The 10,093-nt window shown below is 46.4% G+C and overlaps 1 long non-coding RNA gene across 5 annotated transcripts in view; it reads left to right on the top strand.

The window, feature by feature from the left end:
* LOC113875284 overlaps positions 1-10,093 on the top strand; it is an 84,381-nt gene that overhangs the window by 4,010 nt on the left and 70,278 nt on the right. For 3 of the 5 annotated variants that reach the window (XR_003506224.1, XR_003506222.1, XR_003506225.1), the window contains exons 2-3: positions 790-970; positions 2,622-2,747. This is a non-coding gene — a long non-coding RNA (uncharacterized LOC113875284). Of the gene's footprint in view, positions 495-789; positions 971-2,621; positions 2,748-10,093 lie in introns of all 5 variants that reach the window. The other 2 variants (XR_003506223.1, XR_003506226.1) reach the window with 2 other exon arrangements.

Here is a 10,093-nt window from a genome sequence, read left to right as displayed (position 1 = left end):
ACATTATTGATGGGGAAATATTAGGGGCAGGAGCCCGGAGATCAGGTTCCCGGTCCCTCCCCTACCCGGAGGTGGGAGGGACGGACGGAGTGGGTGGTGGCGGAGGTGGTGTTGGGGTGTGCTGGGACGCGGGTGGCTCAATGCACCCGCATTAACCACTCTTGGGGTTTATTTATAATTTTCTTGTCTGTAAGTTGGGGTGGCGGGGAGAGAAGGATGAAGGATTGATTTGGCTAGTACCCTAACCCTTAAGGTCTTTCCCAGGGTTGAGGCCGGAGTGGGGGAGTGGGGGATGGAGGAGGGACAGGAAAAGTGATCAAAAGCGAAGACCAAGTTTGGAAAACCCACCGTAGGCTCGGTTATTTTCCAAGCCCCAGTACTTCGCTTCCCCGAGAGTTTCAGAAACTCTTTCCTTAACTGCTGTCGCTCAAATCCTCATCTCTCCTCGGCCACTGGAGAGGTTTCAGACCCGAGGCTTCGGGGAGCCTGCTCAGGTGGGTACCCCCGGCCCCGGCGGAATCTGTGCCGAGGGCGCTTTGCGCACTGGCTCTCCGGTAGTCAAGTCTCGGCAGTGGTGAAAAGGCGCACTTTCTAGGGGAACCCGCAGTCCGCAGCCAAGGGCTATCTGCAGCCCTGGCGCCGGGTGCAGCGTGGGGACCAGACGCCCAGGCGCCAGCTCCGGCGGGAAATTCAGCCGTGGCGAGCGGAGGGCGGGCTTGGTAACCCATCGCGTGCATCCCACCCAAGGGTCCCACACTACCGGCAAACTTCCTCTTTCTTCTCTTGCAGGGCCATCTGCATGCCGGACGTTTAGAAACTGACTTCTTCGCTGGCGACCGCAAGTGCCTGTGATTTTTTCTTTCCGTCTACATTGAACATCTTATACTGAAACTCACTGCACCCTGCGTGCCACAGTGCCTCGCTAAGGGGTCTCTGGGTACAAAATGTCTCTCGAAGGAAATGTATCGAGGTAGAGAAAGTGAAAAAAACTAATCGAATTTATAAAAAGAAAACCTTTGCTTCCTTTTGGTTAAAATCCTTTTGCGGTCTTCTGAGCGTGGAAAAAAAAGTCATCACCATGCAATAGAGTGTAGCTAATTCCTGGAAACCCATTAGGAGGGTGTCCAGAAAGCCCAGCAGGGCTCACAGATTCATTCCCATCTTTGAGCTCAAGAAGTAGGACTTTTGGATCCAGTGAATAGAAATCAGTTCTTATATGTTATCTGTTGGGAATAGGTGTGGGACCTCTGAAGCCCTGGACTTTGTGTGTGTGGGGGGGTGTGACTGGGGGTCTGCCAGGAAGCTCATTTTCATTCATAAAGAAGATTCGCTTAAATGACCTCCCTATGGGACCCCTCGATGAGCTAATTTGGCAAATCTCTTGCAACAAACTTTATATGTTTTGCCTCTTTCTCCAGCAAAAGGTCCCTTTTTATAGAACAGATCAACAGTTCCCAAAGAGAGGTGCATCTTGGTTTTGTAAAAAGCTGCATACAGTGAGACCTTGATGGGGCAATTGCTTCTTGTTGGTCAGCGTTTGGAGAGGGAAGCACCATTTGGTTTCTGTTTGATCAATCAAATGGCCACATGGAACCATCCCGGGGGCCTGGCCCTTGTCTGTCTGGCAGCCTGTGAGCAAGGCTGGACTGTCACTCACATTATGGGTAATTTACAAATCTCCCAGGTCTCAGCAAGCTATGACTTTCTTAGGGAATATTTCTCTCGACTGAGAAAGGGCTTTCTCTGAGAGACATATTTCTTTTTGGGGAGTGCAGTGAGTCAGAGTTGTCACTGCAAACTTCACTTCATCCATCCTGTGCAGTTCAAACCTGCATCCTTCGTAGCTCCATATGTGTGATGAGTGGGAAAAAAAGGGGGAAGGGGATAACCCATTGCTTTCTTCTCCTCCTTTCATCTTTTCCAGCTCAAGGAAGTTTTCTATACTGTTGCACTGATATTTCTTTCTCCTAATGTTCACCTTCATTTCTCCAGCCACAGTTACAATTGTTTCCGTCTTAATACCCAGTTTAACATGGAGTTTTAAATTTAAGAGACTACAGTTTTCCAGTTCCAAGCCTGTTGCCCTGTTTCCTTGTGCCTTGTCAAAACAGAGGCGATTACTTCTTAAGTTATACAGTTATCAACACCGACACATTTATGTCAGAAATCAGTTCTGCTTTTTTGGTGCCTCTTCCCATTTATAATGCTCATTGTGTCCCAGCCTCTAGTCTTTCATCCTGGGTTCCCCTCACCCCCAGACTCTTTGACATACTCCATAGCAAAACCCCATCCCTGGAAGCCTTGCTCAGAATCTCCATCAGGTTGTGATGCATGGAACTTCTACTTAGAACTTGGCCCAAGACTGGCTGTGGCCTTTCCCCAGGGCCTGAAAAACGGGAAGATGCCAGCAAATCTCTCCTTCTCTAACCCAAACAGAAAGATTTCAGGAGAATTCAGGTTGGAAAGATTTTCCAGGTTTGTTTTTACTTTCTCTTTCCCCCCTGGGCCCCCTAGTACCTCCAGTTTGGAAGGATAGTGCTAAGAGAACCAGCCTCTTAGCTCAGGTTCCGCCCCCCCACCCCCCGACCCTCCCTTGACGATGTCTCCTCTTCTGATCTCAGATACTTGCCAGGAACTAGCTTTATTCACATCGTGCTTGGGAGTTGGAGTTGGACTCTTGGGTGCCTGTGCTGGCTCTGTCGTTTGATGGTATCTTGGGAACACCGTCGTGGGTGTGCACCCGTGTGGTACGTAGCTTTGGTCAAATTGATTTCACTAGCCGCTGTTTCCTGCTCTGTCAAGTGTAGCTAATGGAGAGGAAGCGCGGAGCTTAAGAGCATCCAGCAAGGACTCGGCTTTGCTTCCTCCTAGCAGTGTGACCTCCATATGCCTCCAACAGTTTCTCATCTGTTAAATAGGGATAATAATAGTCCTTATTTCATAGAGCTCTTGAGGGTTAAAAGAGTTAATATGTGTGAAGAGTTTAGAATAGTGGCTGGTATGTAATTAGCACAACATAAGTGTTAACTATTATTGTTATTACCTCACAGGCTTGTTGTGGGAATCAAATGATACAATATGGCTAAAATATCATTCTCTATTCATCCACATGCATGTGTGTGCTCAGTCTCCACCAACTCGTGACCCCTAGGCTGTAGCTTGCCAGGTGCCTCTGCCCATGGGATTTCCTAGGCAAGAATACTGGAGCGGGTTGCCATATTCTTCTCCAGGGAATGTTCTCAACCCGGGGATTGAATCCACCTCTCTTGCCTCTCCTGCATTGCCAGGCAGATTCTTTACCACTAGCACCGCTTGGGAAGCCCTGTTCATCCACCCATCCATTCATTATTTATTTATTCATTCATTCACTCTACATAGTAACACGCAAGGCATGGAGAATAACTCTGAAACAAACACTATCAATCCTTTCAATTAATCCAACATTATTTCCTGGGATCCTGTTATCAGTGCCTGGTTAAGTGTTGGGCCTGAGGGGAATAGTATAGGAGCAAAAGTAAGAGTGGGAAGTCCCAACTCATAGAGAAAATTAAAATTAGAACAGGCTGTGTGTGCACCCAGTCCTGTTGTGGTGCATGTGGGTCCTTTGGGCCAGGGATAGATCATCTTCATGCTTCTAGAAGGTTCATAAACACCAATGGACATGTAAGTGGCCTGTTACTTAGGTTCCAGGCTGTATGCACCTGGTTGTTTTATCTGGCTCACATATTTGTCCTTTTGATGGTATGGACTCCTCTGAGTTGTGCAGAAAATAAAACAATAAAATGGGTGCTGTTTTCCTTTGGGCCCCCTTGAAAGGTATAAATCACTTACAGTGTTCACTTAGATCCCTCATTTCTGGCTTTTTTTGCTTTCCATTTTGGTCTGATTATAAAAATGAACCATGGGTATTATAGTAGCATATTCTGTAGGCAAATGTAGTGGTTGCGATGGAAAAATCTCCTGTCAGTCTGTCCTGCTCCCCCCAGGTATTGGTCTGTTCTGGATGCAAAGCCTCCGGTGGCTGCTGCGTGGACCAACTTAGTATTAGAACCATGTTGTGACCAAATGTAATTTAACATTCACTGGTGGAATGCAAAGTGCTCTTGTGAACCCCCTCCCTTCCCCTGTGCTTTGAGATTAAAACACATTTTATGGTTAGAATCTGGAAAAAGAATGAAAGAGTCTGGGCAAGTATACCTGTTAGCAGTGGAGTTGTGTAAAACGGGAGAGAAAATAGCACATGTGCACCGGTCTCGATGTAATAACAGCTTCCTTGGGAAGCATCGGCCAGCAAATGCAGTTTAAGACCATCACAGATGTCAGTGAGCAGGGGCTGAGCTTGCTTTTTGCCCCAGCGTTGAGGGAGCAGACTCGATTTAATCTGTCACTTGATGTCCTTCTCCTCAAAAATAGTGCCCGGGGGCTCTCAGGGGCTTTATTTAGAGGCTCTTAGGAGCTTGGCAGTATGTAAATTATGCGTGAGTGTCCTTCATAGTTCCCAGTGGTCACCATCAGAGGGGTTTAAACATGATTTAGCCTTTCAGATGATTTGTGGGAGTGCTGGGGCCAGCCAGTGCAGTGGTTTCTCACCATTGCATTAAACAGGTTTCCATGTCTTGCTTGGCTGCTCTGTCCATTCACCTCCTGGCCTCCGAGTTGGTCTATGAGTCACCTCCCAGTGTTGGTGGGTGACCTCTCAAATATCCTTACTATATTAGGGAGTTCTGAGATTTTTTCAAAACAGAAGTTTTATGACTTTAAAAAAATACCATTCAATCCGTAGTGACTGCAGAGCTTCCCATTCATTTATTCTTTCATGCATTCAACCCACATTTATTAAGCACCTACTATATGCTCCTTATTGGTATTGGGTTGGCGAAAAAATTCATCCTAGTTTTTCAGTAACAGTGTATAAAAACCCGAACGAACTTTCTGGCCAACTCAGGGTTTTAAGCACTAGGAGGAAATCGGGCTTGAAAAAGGTTGCTCTGTTTCCTTCCTCCCTTTCCTCTCCTCCTTTTTGTTATTAAGCTTTTATGAGGATTAGGGAAATTGTTCTTTAAAAAAAAATTTGACTTTTCCAGCTGAGTGTCTAAAACAAATTGTGGAACATCCATGCAATGAAATATTAGCCACGAAAAAGGAACTGCTGATACTTGCGGTGATGTGGATGAATCTCAGAAGTATTATGCTGCATGAAAGAATCCAGAACCAAAAGACACCACAAAGTATCACTGCTTTTACATAACATTATAGAAAATGAAGGGCTTCCCAGGTGGCGCTAGTGGTAAAGAACCTGCCTGCCAATGCAGGAACCTAAGAGACACAGGTTCGATCCCTGAGTCAAGAAGATTCCCTGGAGGCGGAAATAGCAACCCATTCCAGTATTCTTGCTAGAGAATTCCATGGACAGAGGAGCCTTGAGGGCTACAGTCCATGGGGTTGCAAAGAGTCAGACAAGACTGAAGTGGCTTAGCACACACGTAGACAATGAAAGCCAATTTATAGTGACAGAGAGCAAATCAGTAGTTTAACATTTGCCTGGGTTGGAGGGGAGGGAGGGAAAGAAGATTATTGAGGGGCACAGGGAAACTTTGGGGGATAATTGAAAACTTTGCTATCTTGATTGTAGTGAAGGCTTCACAGTTACAGACGTATTTCAAAACTGATCAAATTGTATACTTTACGTATGGGTGGTTCAGTATTCTCAAATCATAGCTCAGTAAAGTTGAAAAATAAGGTTTCTCATTTTCACCAGTATGGGAAATGGATGTGCGTTAAGGAATTTGAAGAGAAAATGGAAATTGTCGCTGTCATATTTGAACACTTGAGCCCTTAGGAGTTCTCTGGTGCTTGGTCACACTTGATGTGGGTACAGGTCTTGGCTTGAGTGGGGGTGGCACCGGCATTGGCTCCTGCATGGACCCTGGAACAAGTGTAAACCTCTCCTTGTGGTTTTGAGTACTGGTGACTCTCAAACAAAAATTCCTTTGAATGCCAGATACTAATCCAGTCTGGGAATTCGAGGACCTGTGAGTGGTGAGAGGTCACAGCCCCCGCCGGCAGGTGCATCAGACGGAGTTCAGGGTCTGAGGCACTATAGCACTGTCCAGACTGACTTAGGGATTATTGATTGGATAGTTATTTTGAAATTCCATAGTCCATAGCTGACCATGAGGGATAATCTTTGTTGATGGCTCAGTTTTTCTTTATCTCTCTAGGATGTCATGGGCCAATACTTTTGTAGAATAAAATAAAAATATAGTATTAGAAAAACATGGAAAAGAAAACAGAGTCATACAAGATATAAGCCCCAAACTGTAGTACAGGCATACCTCAGAGATAATTGTGGGTCTGATTCCAGACCATGGCAATAAAACCGCTATCACATTAAAGCAAGTCACACGAATGTTTTGGTTTCCCAGTGCATATAAAAGCTGTGTTTACACTGCACTGTAGTCTATTAAGTGTGCACTTGCATTATGTCTAAAACAATGTACACACCTTAATTAAAAATGCTTTATTGCCACAATATGTTAACCATCATCTGAGCCTTTAGCGAGTCATAGTAGTAACATCAAAGATCACTGATCACAGATCATCATAACAAATAGAACGAGAGTGAAAAAGTTTGAAATATTGCAAGAATTACCAACATGTGACACAGAGGCATGAAGTGAGCACATGCTGTGGGGACACTGGCGCCCATCGACCTGCTCAACACAGAGTTGCCATGAACCTTCAATTTCCAAAACAGTGCAATAAAGCAAGGCACACCTGTACAGTCTCAGCAACATCAAATTATTCTGGCAACCTGCCAAAGTAACTTCTAGCTGCTTACTTTCAGTTTCTCTGGCTGGGGTGTGGTAGATTCACAATGCACTGGACCAAGCGCTGATCCGTAGACCACAGTTTGAGTCACTCTGGGGTAGCTCAGAACCTCTCAGCCAGTGTGGTCACAAGGAGGGTAGTGGTGTGTAAGTGCTCAAGGAAGCTGGATGGGGGTTGGGGCAGCCTGAGCCCCCAAGGGCCAGTTGCCTCTGGTCACAAGGAGCTTCTACTTTTGATCACACCTGAGCCACACGGGTGTTCCAGGGGTGTCTGTGGAAAAGGTTAGGAAGAATCTCATACTGGTGGTTCTCACATTGAGGGAGCAAAACAATTGCGGGTATAGGACTTGCTAAAAATGCATGTTTCTGAACCACAGCTCCATAGATTCAAATTCAGTATCTGGGGAGTATGGGTCAGGAATCTGCGTTTTTATCAATACCCTAGTACATGCTAATGACCTCACATGCATGTGTTCCAAGACCTCGTTTTGAGAAGCACTCAGGCAGGCCTAGGGGAGGTGGGTTAGTGACAGAGTTTTCTCCATCAGTGTGTACTTCCTTCTCTCTGCAAGCTACGTTTAAGGTCAGAAATCAAACTGAGAGATGCTTCCATCAGTGTGCTTAGCTTCAGCAAAAGACACTGTTTTATTTCAACAGACAAATAACCTCTGAAGGGACTTTGGGGGAGGGGTTCACAGATTCTGGGAGGGCAAGAGTCAGATTCAGGACTGTCTTAGATTTGATCTCCAGAAGAGCTCCCAGGAGACATCATTACATAAGTCCCCTGCATACAAATGGGTTCTGTTCCAAGAGAGTATTTGTAAGTTCAATTTGTTTACAAGTTCAACAAAGTTAACCTAGGTACTCAGTTGTTATAGATAATGCCAAGACACGTGAACTAACGTACATGATTGGACCTGCGAACATGTTTGCATCTTTGAAAAGTTTGCAACTTGAAGGTTCAAATGTAGGGGTCTTGCTATAATGCCACTGGAAACAGCTCCACTGCTGAGCCCACAAAAGCTGCCACCAGCCCCATTCCTGGGACATCCTCAGCGAACTGGATTCTTTATGGGCCCTGGCTCAGGAGTCAGTTTTTAGCTGGGAATTTGGTGACGGCTTCATAGCTGCAAGGGAAGCTGGGGAAATGACCACTGGTGTCTTCAGCTTCTGTCCCAGGGGTGATCTAAAGCTTTAGCAGTGGGGTGTTTCTCTGAGCTGGGTGAGCCAGGGCAATATCAGGTGTCCCTACCAACTCACAGTCTCACTCCCCATCTGAGACCTTCATGGCTGTCTTCTTCTTCCTTTGCACATCACAAAAGACCCAGAGAACACTGTCAGACGCAACAGTGAGCTCACCTGCAGGCATGTAGAGCAGCAACAACCCTTCTGCAGGGCTCCATCCTCTACATTTGAATGGGGCTCCTTTGTCCTCTTCACAGTTCAAACAGAAGCCTTGGAGGATCCCTTAGAAATCTCATCAGGCACCATCAGCCCTCAGCAGCCCCCTGGAATGTTCTCAGGAAAAATGGAGAGAGAAGGTATTTGCTGTTGGTTGTACACAGGCCAGGACTTGGGCTGGGGTGGAGTCAGTGCACATATTAGCCCCACAAATGTCCCCATTTTACAGATGAGAAAACTGAGACTCTTGAGTAATTTCCTCAGCACCATGGAGCTGCTGGAGGCCTGAGACCAGTCTCAAGACATCTCTATGAGAAAACAAAACTAAATGGAAATAAATGACAACAAAAAAAGTTTTCAGATTTTAGAAGGCCCAGGTGAGGAAGGGACTTGGGGTGGCATTTTGGCTTTCACACTATGGACATAATCTGAACTTCTTTCTTGATTTCAAAGGATAGGAAGATGGAAGATGGAGTCTGAGGGCATGCGTTCATTAAAATCTCAGGAGCTGTGATTGCTTTGTATTTTTTGTAATGGGTGCTTTGGAACTGATGAAACTGAATTGCTTTGAGCAAAGCTAACCCATCTTAGCAAATTAAACCACCTCTGGTTCTAGGTGAGTTCATAGCTGAAGCTGGTGGTCAGTCTCAGTGATCTCTCAGCCCTCAGTCCTGCCTTCGACATGACCTAGTAGTTAAAATAGGCAGAAACTTCTGTGTCTTCTTTTTATTCCGATGACTATAGTTGAAAAGTAGTACAGGTGCAGGAGAAAGAGCCAAGATTTGGGGAAAAGATGTGTGAGTAAAAACCCTTGCTCTTGTTATCAGCAGCAGGATTTCCCGAGTCTCTTGAGCTGGTAGAGATTCATTCCCTCCGAGGTAACCCGAGGGATTTCACCTGTGCAGTCACCTGTCTGGGGTGGTGGTGGTGAGGGGCCACCAGACTGTCAGCTCCACGAGGGAAGGACACATGGCAGGCATTCAGTACATATTTGTGGAATGAATGAATCTAGCGAGAGAAAGCTATGGGTCTGTGCACACTCTAAAATGCTGCCAGATGCTAGCGGCCTTGTACTGTTCAGTTCAGTCGCTCAGTTGTGTCCAACTCTTTGCGACCCCATGGGCTGCAGCTCACCAGGCTTCCCTGTCCATCACCAACTCCCAGCACTTGCTCAAACTCATGTCTTGTACTGTTAAGATAAAGCAATGTCTCAGCTTCAGAGCCTTCAGACATGATATGGGGATTGTGTTAGAATGCAGATTCTGAATGGGAAGGTCAGGGCTGGGGCCTGAGATTCTGAATTTCTAACCAGCTCCAGGCATCAGGATGTGGATGTTGCAGATCATGGACCACGCATAGTGTAGTGAGGGTGGAACTGAGTGGCCAGTAAGTGCACAGGGCATGCCAGGTGGGGCTGGCGTGTGTAATGGGTCCCCTAGGCCAGTCACCTTCCAATAGGTGCAGGGTTCAATTCTCCAGCTCGTCCTGGTTCCAGGAATCTCTCCAGTCTGACACCACGCCCATGAAGGGACAGAAAGCACGAGCTCTTCTCATGTGGCAGTGAGTGCGGCCTGGCTGTGGTGTCCATATTTGGTGAAAATGATCCCTCTGGCTGCCCATTACTCTGAGTCATCCGTGCATGGCACAAGCATTAATAACCACTAATACTTGTTAGGCATGGTGGTGTGTGCTAAGCGGTCGGCACAAGCTTGGCACGTGAGAGCCGCTTCAGAAGAGGTTGCTGCAGCCGCTGCTGCTGAAGATTGTTTTATGAGATCCTGTCCATCTCTTTTACTTCTCTTGGCAGCTCGACGGTGTGGGTGTTAATTTTGTGGCTCTGGAACATCTCTCTCAGGCTTCCC

This window comes from Bos indicus x Bos taurus, chromosome 18, assembly GCF_003369695.1.
Source record: "Bos indicus x Bos taurus breed Angus x Brahman F1 hybrid chromosome 18, Bos_hybrid_MaternalHap_v2.0, whole genome shotgun sequence".
Classification (NCBI taxonomy): domain Eukaryota; kingdom Metazoa; phylum Chordata; class Mammalia; order Artiodactyla; family Bovidae; genus Bos; species Bos indicus x Bos taurus.
Note: the sequence above shows the minus strand (reverse complement) of the source record. Positions and strands in the feature narration are given on the sequence as shown.